This window comes from Onychomys torridus, chromosome 19 (assembly GCF_903995425.1).
Source record: "Onychomys torridus chromosome 19, mOncTor1.1, whole genome shotgun sequence".
Lineage (NCBI taxonomy): Eukaryota > Metazoa > Chordata > Mammalia > Rodentia > Cricetidae > Onychomys > Onychomys torridus.
This window is the reverse complement of record NC_050461.1, coordinates 42606907-42624700: the sequence shown is the minus strand read 5'-3', so window position 1 is coordinate 42624700 and position 17794 is coordinate 42606907. Positions and strand designations below refer to the sequence as shown.

The following is a 17794-nucleotide window of genomic DNA, read 5'->3' as shown; positions in this document are numbered from 1 at the left end:
TGGCAGAACCCCAGAGAAGAGATCAAAGGTTGCCAGCTTTTCAGCATTTAGTTCTTAGAGTTGCTGGGACACCAGAACCACTCTTAGATCCAATAGAACATACTTTGGCAGTTTGAAACTTGGTTATGTTTCTCTTCCTTCTACAGCGAGACTCAAAATGAGCTAAATGATGCAGATATGGCTTGCAGGATGCTATACTATAAATGAGCAGGTCCATACCCACTAACTACTAAGATTAAAGGAGGCTGTGTGCCTAAAAGATAAAGCATAAACGAGGAAACTCACTGCTGAGCATATGCTTTCTGCTTCAGCTAAATGTGCCAGAGCTGCTCTTCCTGTTTTAGATGGATGTAAATTGGAAAGATGATAGTCTCAAAACTTAGAATAGTATCCCAGCACAAATACTGCTTCCTAGACTGTCCTTTAAAAAAGAGTGAGGCTTAAAGTGCTGTTTAAATATGGAACTGTTGCCTTCAAAGAGTAGTAGAAAATATTCCAAACAAAGCACTCTGTGGCTATATTGTCCATGGAAACAAAATGCAAGGCCCTCCTTCCTTCCTTCCTTCCTTCCTTCCTTCCTTCTTTCCTTCCTTCCTTCCTTCCTTCTTTATTTCCTTCCTTCCTTCCTTCCTTCCTTATTTCCTTCCTTCCTTCCTTCCTTATTTCCTTCCTTCCTTCCTTCCTTCTTTTCTTCCTTCCTCCCTCCCTCCCTCCCTCCCTCCTTCCTTCCTTTCTTCCTCCCTCCATCCCTTCCTTTTTCCCTCCCTCTCTCCTTCCCTCCCTCCCTCCCCCTTTCCTACTTTTGATACAGGCTCTTGTGTAACTCAGTGGGCCTTGAACTCACTATGTGTTGCCATGGATAGCCCTGAATTTCCTCTAGTACTAGGATTACAGGAATTCACAGCCATCCTTGGTTTCCAGAGCTCCATGCATGTCAGGTAAGTGCTCCTCCAGCTGCACTACATCCTCAACAGACTTTCTTTTCTTGAAGTAATGACTCTTCTAAGTCACAGACTGTATATGTTACTACATTAGGTGTTTCATGGACTCTTGATGTTGTGGTGTAGCCCTTCAGTAGAGGAGAAAAATCATTCATGTCAAGGGGATTGAATCTCTGTTAGTCCTTTGGTTTCAGAGATCTTAGTTTATAGATGAAAACAAATAAATAATAAACTTCCATATGAGTGTGTTTTCTAATATATCAGACAATGCAACTGGAACGTAGGACTATGCCTCTTGTAACCTGTAGCTCTAAGCATAACAGTTCTGATTTTGCCTGGCCATACAACTAAGTACATTAAAGTGACTATTAAAAAGATTGATATGTTGAAGTGAAATTGTGTTTTTATTTATTGGGTGGAAACATTTCTAGTCATGATTGTAGCATAGAAGCAATTGCCACCCCACCTGGGACATGTAAACTTAATTAAACTGTGAGCTGTTTTATTCAGGTGCTTTTAAGTGGCCTCAAAGTGACCTGGACATTTAACTGAAAGTTAAAGATTTTTTGAAATAAGTCAATCATCTTCTCAGAGTGAGATTACATCATATTTTCTAAAAAGAAAATATGTTTTCAATATAAACATATTTACTTGTGAAAAGCAATTTCATGTACTGAACACAGAACAGGACTGGTAACTTAGGGAGATTGTTAATTGTGTATTAGTCTTTCCATAACTGATAACATTTGCCAACTAAGCTTCTGGGTGCATGAACATACATACTCACTCCTGAAAGTAATGAGCAAGTAGATTATAACAGTTTACACTATGCAAGTTTCTGCCATCAGGAGAAATGAGACAGCACCACTGAACTCATGTCTTTTATTAAACAGGGGATATGGAATGGCTTATCTCTTGATTTTAATAAGACCCACGTTCTCTCTGTTCACAATAAATATCCCAAATATTATATCTTTATATATTTTCTTTGTTACAGAGCTATCATGCTTATATCCTCATCTATTGTCTACATTACAAATTTCGAATTGGGAAACATATAAAGTGTATAATTAGTCCAAAAAGCGATTGAGAAAGGCAAAAATACGTTTGCCATGTAATCATCTTAACATACAATTTATGAGATTCTGAATTCATTACTCTAAAATTACATGCTTGAGATGTTCTGCCCCTCTGCTTTTGCTGATCTTGGTCCCTGGCTTAGAGACAGGTTTCCTTCTACCTGCAGAGAGAGCATTTCTTTTTTTTTTTTTTTTTTTTCTAACACTGCAGGGTTTAGTCGCAAATCCTCTGTGATGACATCTCAGAGCTGCCCAGGCCCTTCATGCTGCAACCTGTTCTGACTTGTAACAGACTAAGAGTTAGGTTAGACATTACTCCATCACAAACAATTTAGGGTCATTAAAATGTAAAGCCTGGGGCTGGAGAGATGGCTCAGTGGTTAAGAGAACCGACTACTCAGGTCCTGAGTTCAATTCCCAGCAACCACATGGTGGCTCACAACCATCTGTAATGAGATCTGGTGCCCTCTTCTGGCCTGCAGGGATACACACAGGCAGACTATTGTATACATAATAAATAAATAAATCTTTTTTTAAAAAAAAATGTAAAACCTGTGTTTTTATGTTCTCCAGCTATGCTGAGCTCTGTGTGGGCAAGGAACACCTCTTGGATAGATCTGCATGCTCCATGCAACCTAACTCAATGACAAATTTCTCAAAAGTATTTGTAATGGATTGCTTTAAAAATAGATATGTCTTTGGGGGAAGAATTTGAATAAATCAAAATTATTGTTGTTACCTACTTCTACAAAGTGAAAATCAGTACCCCATTGTAGAGTAGTGGGAGCACACCCGCTTTTTTTTTTTTTTTTTTAAGATGTATTTATTTATTATATATACAGTGTTCTGTATGCATATACACCCACAGAACAGAAGAGGGCACCAGATCTCATTACAGATGGTTGTGAGCCACCATGTAGTTGATGGGAATTGAACTCAGAACCTCTGGAAGAACAAGCAGTGCTCTTAACCTCTGAGCCACCTCTCCAGCCCCGTACATCTGCTTTTCTAAATTCTGAGTAATTAGATTTATGGGCATTCTCCATTGAAAGTTGGTGGACTGGGCAATCCTAATACTTCAGATTTTGAGCCAGGAGGATCATTGTGAGTCTGAGGCTAGCCTGGGTTACATACCAGACTCTGTCTCAAAAAACTAGGGATTCAAAACTCAAAGAACTTAAAAACACCAGACAGAATAATTTAGTAAAATTGACATATAAGTCATCTATTTTAAAAATATTTTTTATTATTATCTATTTTATGTGTATGCATGTTTTGCCTGCATGTATGTCTGTGTACCATGTGTATGAAGTTCCCATGGAGGGCAGAAGTAGGCATCAGAGCTCCTGGAACTGGAGTTATAAATACTTGTGAGCCTCCATGTGGGTTCTGGGAATTAATCCAGTCCTCTGGAAAAGCAGCCAATGCTTTCTAATCACTGAGCCATCTCTCTATACCCCAAGTTATCTATTTAAAGTGTACAACCTTAGTGACTTTTTAGAATATTCACAGTGTTGTGTAACTGTCATTAAAATTAATGTTAAGAGATTTTTTTTGTCATCTCCCCAATGAACCTTAAATTCTTTAGTAGTTATTTCCCATTTTCTCTACTGTTGCATCCAATCCTTGGCAACAAATAACTTACTTCCTACCCCTGCAGATCTCCTTAGTCTGCTCATTTCATACACATGGAATCATACTATCCATGGTACTTTGTGTCTTATTACTTAGCACCATGTTTTCAGGCTCATCTGTGTTGTGACAAGTATCATTAGCTCATTGGTTTTATTCCATCCCATTCCAGGATATAACAGTTGTTGATTCATTTATTGTTAAACACATATTTGGGTTGTCTCAGGATAGGTTTATTCTGGGTGATGTTTTCATAAGAATTCACGCAAAAGCTTGAGTGACATGTTTTCTTATAGCGGAAAGGAAGTGATGGGTTGTATAGCAACTGTATGTTTAATTTCTTGGGGAATTGTCGAATTGATTTCATTATTTTACATTCTCATGAGCATTAGAAGAAGCTCCCCAAACTCAATATTCATGCTATATTTTTTTAAAATGCTATTGGCCGAAGGGGGCTACTGAGCGCACTCCTCCAGTAGAAGACTAAAAAAGAACCTGGACTTAGTTTGTGGAACACAGTTTGAATGGTAGAGACTTGAACACCAGGACAGTCCAGCCCACTTGGCCCAGGCGGGGCTTGGATTTGCTCGTCTCCTCTTGCCTCAGTCACCTCCCTAGAGGGATTTGCCCAGCTAAGGATTATTTCATTTTCCATAAGATTTCAATGCCTTTACTTATTTTACTATCTATTATTAAAGGCCAAGGTCCAATGTTTATTAGGTATGAAATTTTGTACATATTTATCTGTTAACAAGGTAGGCACGTCCTCTCTAGTATAATAGATAACTGAAAATGCAGTTCAATAGCCCAGTGGAAAGTTAATCAGCTTTTGCACTGTAGCCTAGACATCTTTCTCTAGTTCTCTTTCAGTGTTTGTTGAATTCTCTTTAACTAGTTCACCAATACCCATTCTCTCATTTATTTACTTAAGAGCTACTTTGGAACATTGTACGTTGACTGCATCCTTATTACATGCGCCAATAAATATTTATCTTGGCATATATGGTTGGTTCCACTAACTAAATATGAGTATCTTACCTCTAGCCATAACGCAGGTTCTTCAGAGGAACAAAAGCAATAGCGCCTGCACGTGTCTGTGTGCGCATGCGTACGTCCATACATATTATAAATGGTGATCTACTAGATCTGCTTATATGATAGGGTCTTAGTCCAACAGTGGGCAGGCATATACATGCTGGAGAGGTTGAGAAGCTGCTCAGCGCATGAAGCTGGATACTTCAACAGTCCCAATACAGCGCTGGAGACCTGGCAGATCCCTCGAGGGTCTGTTATTTGGTCCACATTGGAAGGCTGGAGAAGCTACAATCCGATGACAGCAGAGGAGGTAGGTTCACTGACTCAGGAAGAAACAGAAAAAAAAAAAAAAAAAAAAAAAAAAAAGCAGACAGGTAACGTTGCTTTTACCTTAGACCTCTTCATAGCTGCACCATCCTCCTAGAGGCCCCTTGCACTTGGAGGGTGAGACTCCCCCAACTAAGTTCCCCAATACCTTCTTCTGGTTTCCACGGGGCACCTGTAGGCACGTGAACACATGCACATTAATACACACAATAAAAGTGTCTAAAAAGAATGGTTTCAAACTTACCTTCTGCCTGGACCTAATCTACTTCATGTGTAATAGATTGATGTGAGAGTTATTGCTAAGTATGACAGGCAGAGTGTGGGATTCAGCACACAGGAATGCAGGGCCCACTGTTTGCCAGGGGACCATGATTGGGGATATATTTGGTCCCACAGCCACCAGGGATGAGCCACTTTTCAGTTACCACATCTTCAAACTCACTGGCTTTAAACTTAGTGGAGCCCCACTCACTTCTTTGAGATGTGCATCTTTTGGTTTCCAGGGAACTTGAACACGGCTCTGCACAGGGCCTCCATCACATGTTCCCAGTTCTACAGCTTGGAGTGGAAGGACATAATAGCCTCGGCCATGTGAATCCTGGCCACTGGGCCCTGGAGCTTCCCAATGACAGCGCATAACTGTTTGATGCTTTGCTTGGGAAATCCACCAGAAACAGTCTCCACAGATCCTCATGGAAACCCACACAAGCTTAGGCTACACACACTGCTCCTAGAGACGTGTTTGCAGCCATTACTCACCAGGCCCGAATCAGGAAAGGAATGTAGTGAACTTAACTTGAAGTACTTTTATTCAGCGAATGTGGTGGTGCACACCTTTAATCCCAGCACTCATAAGAAGGAGTGAGTTTGAGGCCAGCCTAGTCTTTATAGGAAGTCAAGATCATGTTTCAAAAAGTGGAACAAAAATCTGTTTATTCTTATTACAACACACACACACAGTGGTTAGGGGGGAAAAGCAAACAGCAAATTACAGAAAGTCCAAATTGCTACGCATATTTTTTCTTTCCAGGTTTGCCCACCCATGGCCTCTCTCACTAACCTTCATCCTTGGTGCTCTAAATCTTTTTAAGAGTCTGTAAGAACATCACTTCCAGCGATCACTCAGTGTAAAGAAAAGAAAGGCATTCATTAGTCAGTTGTCAATCAAGTTGCCACAGACTTGGGATCTTTTTATACCTGAAGGAAGCCTTAAACCTGAGTCATTAACCTCAAGGTCCAACCAACCACTTTGTCCCTTGCTCTCTCCTGGCAGAGTCCATTTAGGTCACACAGCCTTAACTTGGGCTTGTAGGGGTTCTCAGCTGAGGGATGGAGGAGGTGTGGCACAGTGATGGGGGTGGGATGGGATGGGCAGAGAAAGGGCGGCACCCCTGTCTTTTGAAATGGCGTATGCTGCACTGTAATTGTATCCCGGGGATCTTCCTTTTGTTTGTAATTATGTGTATGCAGTGTGTCTGTATGGAGGTGTGTGGAGGTGTGTGCAGGTGAGTGCAGCCTTCTGAACAGGCCAGAAGAGGATGTCGAATCCTCTAGCACTGGAGTGATAGGCACTGGTGGGTGCTGGAAACTGAACCCCAATCTTGTGCGCAGGTAGGATATGCTCTTGACCAATGAACCATCTCTCCAGCCTCTTGGGGGGATAGCTTTTAAATGAACATTTTTATAGTATAAATGAAGAATATAAACATAAATAAGGAAAAAAGGAGCCTGACAAAGAGGCTGGCGCTGATGCTCTGAGGAAGGTCGGTCTCTTCTGTTGACTCACATTTCCAGAGGGGTTTTGCACAGCCTCAACCACTGTTTCTAATCCAGGGGAAAGAATTAGCTACGATTAACTAATGCACATTTCTTGATAATGCTGTATCAAACTTTCTCTGGGTTTTGCTCTTTAAGGCACAAAGTCAGGAAAGTATATGTGCCACATTTAACTTTTAGATATGTTCTTTGAAGTAATAAACTGATACTTAAACTGTGACTTCTATCATTGAGTGTACATGTATACATACACACAGTATCACAAGGGAAGAAACTAACAGCTTCCTGACTAGTGAAACACAGAGTCAGAAACATAAATCACAACCAAACCAGGCAATGGCTTTCTCCAAAAGGACTTTAAACGAATGCATATTTGAATTGGATCCTGAAACTCTTAGGTTTGAATTTATTACCCATCCTCCAAGAAATATTATAGCTATATATAAGATATCATAGAAATGGAATAAAAATGGTTGGTTTTTTAAAAATGATGATACTCCACCAGGCTCAGTTTTTGCTCTAAATTCAGCATGTCACTGTAGCATTTAAATCTGACTGCAAATGGATTTAATAAATAATCTCTTTGAATAAATACCAACACTCTTTGAAATATAAAGGGAAATTTGACAGAATCCAAGAAAGAGAAAGACTGGGTGTAATGTAGTCTATCCACAGGATTCTCTATGGAGGCTTCTTCAACCTGTGTTTCTATTATGAATGAAACAAATACACACAATGGGTGTGGAAGTTCAAGCCCATAATCCTGGAACGTAGGAGGTTGAGGCAAAAAGACCGGGAATTTAAGGGCAATTTGAGTCAAATGTTGAGTTTGAGACCAGTCTGGGCTATATGAGATTCCTCAACAGGTAAAAGTGCTTGATGCCAAGTTTAATGACCTGACTTCAATCCCCAGACAACACACACACACACACACACACACGCTAAATGTATTATATAAAATTGAAAAATACACATGGAATTAAATGTATTCCATATAAAAATTTCTTACCAACCTGCCTTTACATATTTAACTGTTAACAAAATGGATTATTATTATTATTATTATTATTAATTTATTTATTTTTTAGCATGTGACTTTTCCCTTTGCTTCCTATGGACCTTCTGCACTTTGGTTTCCTTGCATCTGAAAATGGGAATAATGTTGTAGTTACTGTGTCTGGCTCATAATGAGTTCGCAGTGACTATTACTGTGGTTGATATAGCCAAATGATTGACAGTCAAGTTTTTTTTTTTTTTTTTTTGGTTTTTCAAGACAGGGTTTCTGTGTAGCTTTGTGCCTCTGTCGCTGGGCGGTGGTGGCCATGCCTTTAATCCCAGCACTCTGGAGGCAGGGGCAGGCAGATCTCTGTGAGTTCCAGGCCAGCCTGGTCTACAGAGCGAAATCCAGGAAAGGCACAAAGCTACACAGAGAAACCCTGTCTGAAAAACAAATGCAAAACAAAACAAAACAAAATAAAACAATTTGATTGAGGCTAAACAGGTTGTTTACTTCCTATTTTGGTAATCTGCTTTCCACTTGCATTTTGCTTGGTATACAATGTAGTGTGGGAGCCCGTTTTCAGGTTCCTCATGGCTTTACCCAGCAGGTCCTCATAGAGAGGATGATTAGGACCACAGGCCAGAGTGTAGGTGTCTGTGATGGACTGCACTTGGCTGTGCTGGGGGGAGGTCTTTTGCTCCACCTCTTGGCATCTCTATAAATACCCTGGGGCAGAGACAGTCAGAGCCCATTTGAATAGGTTCCAGGCCCTCTTGAGGTTGTCCTGTATTTTCTATCTGTTTATCTCCACACTCTAAATCCTTCTATCTAATATTTCCTGCTGCTCACACTCAAGAAAACTCTGGGGAGCTGTGAGGTTGGTGGGTAAATGCCCCACAGAATGGCACCTGAACAGAGACTAAAGAAAAAAAATAGGGACTAAAGACAAAGGAAAATAAAATAATGGTTTTATTACAGAGTGTCTGGCAAAAGTGCAGAGTCAGCTCTGCAAGTGGAAAAAAGGGGCATGCCCGGCCAGTGTTATGGAATATATGTATATTAAGGGGCAGGGGTTTTATCCTCGAAAAAGGATAAAAGGAAAATCGGACTGGAAGGGTGTTGGATGCTGCAGTGCAAAATTCTCTTCTGTTGAAATTTTCTATTGAAATGCCCCCCCCCCCCCCCCCCGTCTCAGTAACTTAGCCTAAGAAACGGCCTTGAGAGAGATAATTGGAAAAGTAACCTTGAGTCAAAGCAGGAGATATCAAACACCCGGTCTTGGGAGGAAAGAAACTTTGAGTCAGAACAAGATATCTATAATTGGCTACCTGGCCTTGGAGAACAAACAGCTGCACATTTCTGAAAATTAAAGATAGCCCCCAAGTTCACCCTGGCCTTATTTGAATCAACCAATGGGAACCCCGTAACTATGCTTCTCGCTTCTGTAACCGTGCTTCTGCCCCTAGGATTCTATAAGAAGTTCCCCTTCCCCTAGGAAGGCACGTAAGTCCTCCCAGAGACTTGTTGCCCCAGGTACCTGTGTATTCAAATAAACCCTCTTGCTGTTTGCATCTGATCCGTGGTCTCGGTGTGTTCCTTGGGTTCGGGGTCTCTCTTGAGGAAAGATCCCCTGTGGGGGCTTTCTTTCATTGGAGGTCCCACCGAGATTGAGACCCCTCCCCAGGACCACCGACCCACCGTCAGGAGGTAAGCGGGCCGGCCTCACTATATGTTGTCCGGTCTGATTGTTGTTTGTCAGTCCGCGCGCATCTGATAATCTGTCTGTGTGGTGGGGCCAGAAGGAGCTGATGGGCTTGGACTTCGCCCACCATGACCCTGGAAGACGTTCCACGGGTGTCTGAAGTCCCCTTTGGGGCACGGTTTTTCAGGGCCACTCACATATCCGAGGGATACGTGATGTTGGTTGGAGACGAGGGTTCCGGACCCTCACAGCACTCTCCGTCTGAGTTTCTGCTCTTGGTTTGGAGCCGGAGCCGCTCAGCACGTGTCAGTCTTATTTATGTTTGTCTGTCGTTCGTCATTTTCTGTTTAAAGAAACCGCCATCTACCTCCTCCCTCTACCCTGTTCTCCCACGAAAGGATCCCCCTAGAGGGAAGGAGAAAGCCGAGGAGAGTGGGGCCCGGCGGCCGAGGGAGAAGGGAAGGGGCGCCCGGGAGCAGGCGCGCGGGGACTCAGCGAGGGTGCGTCCCGAGAGGCGACAATTCAGGGCGTCCCAACCGGCCAGCAAGAAGGATGATGGTGGCGGGGCACGGGCCAGCCCGGCCGCGGGCACCGTGAGCCCGGGTGCAAGCGCCCTGCATGCAGCTGCGGTCCCCGGCCTCGGCCCCGCTCCGTCTCCGCTGCGCGCCCCCGCCGAGCGGCGCGCACCATGCCGCGGGTGCCCGCGACCCTCTACGCCTGTCTGTTCGGGCTCTGCGCACTCGTGCCGCAACTCGCGGAGAGGAGCGGCCGCCACGGGAGTGCCAGCGCCCCCCCTCCGGTTCCCCCCCTTGCCGCAGCTGTCCCGGCCCCACTGCGCGCCACCCGCCCGCCGCCGCCGCCACTGAGGGGATGCGAGCCGGGCCGGCGCGAGCGGGAGGCAGCGGCTGCTGAGACGCGTGGGGCACGGCGGTGGTGCCGCCGCGGCTCAGAAGCACTCCAGCCCGCCCCGGCCCCGGCCCCGGCCCAGGCTCCCCCGTGATCCACCTCCCCACCCGCCTCCACCGCCCTCAGCCCGCCGGCAACGGTCCCCAAACTTCCTCTACAGGGACAGCGGGAGGAAGAGAGCCTGGCTCCCTCCCCAATTGCCGGTCGCCTACGAGGAAAGCGCGATGAACCAGCCAAAGACCCTGTTGCCTTGACTAACTTGATTGAGTCCATTTTAATGACCCACCAGCCTACATGGGATGACTATCAGCAGCCTTTCCCCTCACCCGCCCGAACTGGGACTTCATGACCCCAGAAGGTAGGGAGCACCTACATCTCTTTTGCCAGTTGCTCTTAGCGGGTCTCCGGGGGGCTGCTAGGCGCCCCACCAATTTGGCTTAGGTCAGCAATATGGTCCAGGGAAAGGATAAAAAGCCGACAGCATTCCTAAAAGACTTAGAGAGGCCTATAGGATATATATATTCATCTTGTCTTTCATCTATCAGTCAAGTCCAGATATAAGGGCCAAGTTACAGAGACTGGAGGGATTGAATTCGTTCAGTTTGTCAGATTTGTTGAAGGAGGCAGAAAAAGCTTTTAATAAAAGAGAAACTCTCGAAGAGCGGGAGGAGAGAATGTGGCAGAGACAGGAAGAGAGAGATAAGAAAGGTCATAGGGAGATAAATAAAGTCCTGGCCAGTCTCAGGGACAGGTCAGAGAGGGAGTTAGGAAAGGAGATCAAAGAAGGGCACCCCTTGACAAAGACCAGTGCGCCTACTGCAAAGCGAGAGGACATTGGGTTCATGACTGCCCAAAGAAACCCCGAGGGCCTGGAAAAACTAAGACAAGAGCCACGGACCTCCTCAATCTGGAGGATTAGGGAGGTCAAGGCCAGGAGCTCCCCCCCCCACCCCGAGCCTAGGATAACTCTCAAGATTGGGGGGCAGCCAGTGACCTTCCTGGTGGACACCGGAGCTCAACATTCAGTCCTGACCCATACCGGAGGCTCTCTCAGTGACTGCACAGCTTTGGTCCAGGGGGCCACGGGTAGCAGGAGATATCGATAGACCACCGAAAAAAAAAAGGTTCAGCTGACATCTGGACAGCTCAGCATCATACACTGTCCCGGGCACCAAAAGGATGACTCTGTAATAGCGCGGGAAAATCGGCTGGCCTATCTGACGGCCTGGACAATGGCCTTACAACCCCCCAGGGGTGACAAGCTGCTGGTCATGCAGGACGACCAACAGCCAAGCAGGGACCCCATGCTCTACAGCCCGGAGGACCAGGAACTAGCAAAGAAAATGGGGGTGGAATGGAGCCCCGAACGACAAGCTTACATCATAGATGAAGGCCCGTCTGGCTGATGAGGCTTCAAACACTGTATTATTGAATCAGGAACAGGTCCTCCAACAGGTGACTTCCAGCTGCCCTGCTTGTGCCCAAGTCAACCCAGGAAAAACCCATCTGAACAGAGGAAGCCGCCTGCGAGGCCACCGCCCCGGAGTCCATTGGGAACTTGACTTCACTGAGGTAAAACCCGGGCTGTATGGATACAGATACCTTCTGGTTTTTGTAGACACTTTTTCAGGATGGACGGAGGCCTTCCCTACCAAAAAAGAGACTGCTACCATGGTAACCAAGAAACTCCTGGATGACATCTTTCCCAGGTATGGAATGCCCCAGATATTGGGGTCAGACAATGGGCCTGCCTTCATCTCCCAGGTAAGTCAGAAGATGGCCAGGCTATTGGGGATAGATTGGAAACTCCATTGTGCATACCACCCCCAGAGCTCAGGATAGATAGAACACATAAATAAAAACATTAAGGAGACTTTAACCAAATTAACGCTCGCAACTGGCACTAGAGATTGGGTGCTCCTACTCCCACTAGCCCTTTACCGAGCCCGGAATACTCCTGGGCCTCACGGCCTAACCCCGTTTGAGATTTTATATGGGACTCCCCCACCGATAATAAACTTCTTCCACCCTGATATCTCCTCTTTTGCCACTAGCCCTACCCTGGAGGCGCACCTTCAAACCCTCCAACTGGTACAAAAGACGGTGTGGAAACCCCTGGCAGATGCCTACCGGGAGCAACTGAATCGCCCGGTGATGCCTCACCCATTCAAGATTGGAAACTCTGTCTGGGTCCGACGCCACTCCCACTGCACTCAAGATTGACGGGATAGCAGCGTGGGTCCACGCGTCACATATGAAGGCCTCCAAAGAACCCGACAAAGCTTAGAGCACCAAGACATCTACATAGAAAGTTCAACGCTCCCCAAACCCACTAAAGATAAGACTTACCTATGGGTTCCCCTAATCCCCCTAATAGCCCTCCTAACGTTAGGAGGGGCATCACCAGAGTCCTGCTCATTTTATTATTTGGGCCAGGCATCTTCAACAGATTGGTACAGTTTGTCAAGGATAGGATTTCTGTTGTCCAGGCTTTGGTCCTAACCCAGCAATATCAGAGGCTCCAAGAATCAGAGATGGAGCTGACCCCTTATTCTCCATCCTAAAATGAAAGATTCCATTTAAAACAAAAGAAAATGGGGGAATGAAATGCCCCCCGCCCCCCGTCTCAGTAACTTAGCCTACGAAACAGCCTTGAGAGAGATAATTGGAAAAGTAACCTTGAGTCAAAGCAGGAGATATCAAACACCCGGTCTTGGGAGGAAAGAAACTTTGAGTCAGAACAAGATATCTATAATTGGCTACCTGGCCTTGGAGAACAAACAGCTGCACATTTCTGAAAATTAAAGATAGCCCCCAAGTTCACCCTGGCCTTATTTGAATCAACCAATGGGAACCCTGTAACTATGCTTCTCGCTTCTGTAACTGTGCTTCTGCCCCTAGGATTCTATAAGAAAGTCCCCCTTCCCCTAGGAAGGCGCGCAAGTCTTCCCAGAGACTTGTTGCCCCAGGTACCTGTGTATTCAAATAAACCCTCTTGCTGTTTGCATCTGATCCGTGGTCTCGGTGTGTTCCTTGGGTTTGGGGTCTCTCCTGAGGGAAGATCTCCACTGGGGGTCTTTCACTATCTTCTATCCTGATAGGAAATCACAACATGTCCACATGGTTGGTCTTTCCCGGAGGACCGCCTAGTTATTTCCAGTTCAAAATAGCCATTTCCAGGTCAGAACATCTCACGTGACTAGGACTCTGTGTATTACATGGTTGCATAAAGCGCGCATGGCCATGTAATCCACGCGCATGCATGGAGTAGCCACATGCGGTTCTGTACGCATGTGCGGCTCACTCTTTAAAAAGCCGGCGCCATTTTGCACAGGTCTCTCTCCTCCTTTTTCTCCTCTCCTCTCTTCTCTTCTCTTCTCTTCTCTTCTCTTCTCTTCTCTTCTCTTCTCTTCTCTTCTCTTCTCTCTCCTCTCTCTCTCTCTCTCTCTCTCTTGTCTTCTCACCCACGTGTGTGCTTCACACAGGCCTGTCACCTCTATCCTCTATCTTATATTAATAAACAGCTCTTCTGTGGATTTGTCATGTTCGGGATGTGTTCCTCGCAGGGTAAGAGTGCCTCTAAATAACTAACATTGGCGCCGCTAAATAACTAACATATCCCTTTCTTAATTTCTATCTGTGAAAAATAAGTATAAGGTATAGTGTAGTAATATAGTGTAGGAAAACTTAGACATGTAAGATTGTGTAGAAAAAATAAGTAAGGCAACCAGACAGAAAAACTTCAATTTTCTAACTTTGGGGGCTATGAACGCGAACTGGAGGAAAAAAATCTTTCTTTGAGCTTTACAGGTAGTAAAAAAGCTCTTCTTTGAGCTTATGGGGAAGAAAGTTTCCTATGGACGCTTTTGACCTGGGGACAGCTGAAATGCTAAGTCCAAGTGGCAGGAGAAAGTATTTTCTCTCTGAGGAAAAAATGGGGGTGTAAAAAGCCAAGAAGTTTGAAGTTCAGAAGTTTTGGGGAAAGTTGGTCTTTCTCTCTTGGGCAAAAAAAAAAACAAAAAAAAAACCTTAAACTAAAAGCTTTCCTTGGAAAATTTGGGGGGGGGGGATCTCTCTTAAAAAGCCTTAATCTTTCTCTCTCAAACTAAAAGCTCTCTTAAAACTTAAAAACTAAAGCCTTTTTCTTGCTCAGAAGAACAAAAATTAGAATCACCTGAAGATATTAGTATGGGGACCACCTGTGATTAGTTCTAAGGGAAAACCACACACCTCTTAAGATAGCAAAACCTAAGTTTTCTTTCGAGCTTTAAAAATCCTCCCTGCAATGCAGAAGGCAGGGACACGTTACTAAAAACCTCTTCTAAGCTCTGTCTCTTCAAGCTAGTAAAAGGCAGTGGGTCAGAGTACCCTGAGGAAAATGCTTGGGAGAGTGCGGGTGAAGGGCCATAAAGAGCCCAATAGGGCAGGAAACTTTCCTGGGAAAAGCAAAAGAAAGCCAAGCTTTTCAGTTACAGCTGAGCTGAGGCATCAAGGGTTTTGTTTGAGAGTCTATGAAAAGGTGCTCCTAATCGCCCTAACACAAAGATCCCCTGAAGCAATGCACACTTTTTTAGCATTGTATCCTCACTTCAGACCAACAACCTAGAGGGACTGGTCAGCATCTCTGAGTTGAAATGCATTTCAGAGATACTAGGGTTCCTGCAGTTGCAAACTTCCTGGAGTGCACAGCTGAGGCAGGAAGGTGCAGGACCCAGGGGAAAACTGCTGATGAACAACCAAAGCTAAAGCCAGTGGAAACAGCATAGTTGCCTGCTTTCCTACAAGTCCCGCTTGATAGGTGGTCCACAGCTGCAAGAAGAAATCTGAGAAAAGCTTTCCTATCGGAGAAAGGACCTTTCTGGGAAAGCAATAAAGCCAAACTGCATCTGCAGTTGGACTGCTGAGTGAAGAATGCTGTCTAGGGAAAGAGCCCAGCCAGGGCAGAACAGAACTATCCAGGAGCAAAGCTTTCTTTTCTATCAGAGAAAGCGTCTTTGAGAAAAGCTTTGTTTCAACTGGCTCCCCGTGGTGAGGTGAGGGAGTGTAGCCCTGAGGGGTTGATTGCCTCAGGTGGATAAGCTCTGAGAACAGGGACAAACAAAGGCAACCCACTGGGGGACTGGGCCAGGTGAAAGGCCTAAGGGAAAAACACGTGTCCTAATGGGAGTTTAGAGATGGCAAAAACCTCCCCTGTTAGAAAAGCAGAAGTCTGATTTTCAATCTGAATGCAAACCACACAAAACCTGAAAACAGAAACGGACTGAAGCCCCTACCTTCAGAAGCAAAAAAGCTGTCACTGTGGCATTGGGAAATGTTTCTGGGGCAGAGGGGATAAATTAAGACCAAACTGGGAACTGTCTGGGGGATTCTGAAGAAACAGAGAAGGGACAGAAAATGCATGACCTGAAAAAGCTGCTAAAATTTGAGGCAGATTCTGGGGGGGAGAAAAAAAAAACCCTATCTCCAGAGGCAGCTAGTAGAGGAACAGAGCAGCCCGAGATATCTGAAGCTCTCCATGGGGGGTGGGGAGAAGGACAAGCAAAACAAGATAAAGATCAGTGGGAGAAAAATCTCTGAAGGAGCTATGGAAAAGCTCTGCTGTAAATATTTTTGTTTTTCACTGACTGGCAAAGGCAAACACAAGCCCCAAGGAAAGTTGCTATCAGGAATTGCCAGCCTCAATGCACACTAATGAGGCAGGTTTGGTTCTGATCCAGGGCTGGTGTCAAATGAAGGAGAGACACCTGTTAAAGCCAGCTGAGGAGAGAATAGAAATCTCTCAATGTCCCATAATTGAAAACTTAAAACACTTGGTTCAAATCTCTTGTTGTAAAGCAAAAACTTCGTAAGCAAGTCAGGTAAAAGTATCAGAAGTTGACTCGTAGACCCGAGAACTATGGGAAATGAAGTCCGACAGCTTGCTATTAACAGTGAGCTGATGAAGAGAAATGAATTCTGGGAAATGTAGTATTTCAGCTAAAGATGACTATACCGTCCAAAAACTTTTCAGCTCAGAATGAAGCTTCTTCTCAAAGCAATGCTAAAAAGCTTAATCTTACCTCTTGAGAACTCAGATCAGACAAAAAGCTACCTATAAGAGCAAACAAAACACTTTAAAATCCTTAAGAAAACAAGAGAGCCGGCTGATGGTGGCACACACCTTTAATCCCAGCACTCAGGAGGCAGAGCCAGGCAGATCTCTGTGAGTTCAAGACCAACCTGGGCTACCAAGTGAGTTCCAGGAAAGGCGCAAAACTACACAGAGAAACCCTGTCTCGAAAAAAACAAAAAACAAACCAAAAAAAAAAAAAAAAAGAAAAGAAAAAAAGAAAGAAAAGAAAACAAGAGAAAGCAGCTTATACACTGAACATTGTTTTAGATATGAAGAAACTTATGGGAAATTAAAGTTCTTTACCTCTTGAACAAACAGCCTGCAATGAGTGATTTCTTTGCAAATCTAATAAGGGAGACAAAGAAACAGGCATTCAAAAGGACTGCTTTATAAATGGAGACAAACTTCAGAAAAGCTGTCTTAAAAAAACAGTTGCTTCAACTAAAAGGTTCTTATAAGAAATCAATGCTAAATATTACAGCTGCTAATAATGATAACATCAGGAGTTAAAGCTAATGAAGTGAAATACTAAATCCCGAAAATGCTTTTTCTCAAAGTAAGCTAATGAAGGATATGATTCATGAAAGAACATCTATGTTCTTGACTCCTTTGAATAATAACTTTTGGTGAAAATATTGGAACTAACAACAATCAAGTCAAATGTTTCAACAAATTCAAGATGCTATTCACAAAAGAAAGCAGCCATGCTTTGTGGGCCATATTAGAGCTCACTCCAATCTTCCTGGCCCTTTAGCTGAGGGTAATGCAATGGCTGATAAGTTATCAAAGATAGTAGCATTATCCCTAGTGGAAATGGCTCAACAGTCACATGCTCTTTATTATCAAAATAGCAAAAGCTTAAGAAAGCAATTCAGTCTTACCAAAGAAGCAGCTCATCAAATAGTCAAACAATGTGGGGATATGTCCAAAATATTTTCCTGTCCCTCACTTAGGGGTAAACCCTCGAGGTCTTTTTCTTAATCATCTATGGCAAATGGATGTTACTCATATTGCAGAATTTGGTAAATTGAGATATTTACATGTGACCATTGACACTTATTCAGGATTTTTTTTTTTTTTTGGTTTTTCGAGATAGGGTTTCTCTGTGTAGCTTTTTGCACCTTTCCTGGGACTCACTTGGTAGCCCAGACTGGCCTCGAACTCACAGAGATCTACCTGCCTCTGCCTCCTTAGTGCTAGGATTAAAGGCATGGGCCACTACCACCCAGTTTTTTGTTTTTGTTTTTGTTTTTTAAGAGATTAATCTTTATTCAAAACTCTGAT

General features: G+C 44.2%; 1 non-coding gene across 1 annotated transcript; it reads right to left on the bottom strand.

The window, feature by feature from the left end:
* Positions 1–5686: 5686 nt before the first annotated feature.
* LOC118570754 lies at positions 5687–5819 on the bottom strand. The gene has a single exon (XR_004943246.1). It is a non-coding gene; the product is annotated as a small nucleolar RNA SNORA70 (small nucleolar RNA).
* Between the last annotated feature and the right edge of the window lie 11975 nt (positions 5820–17794).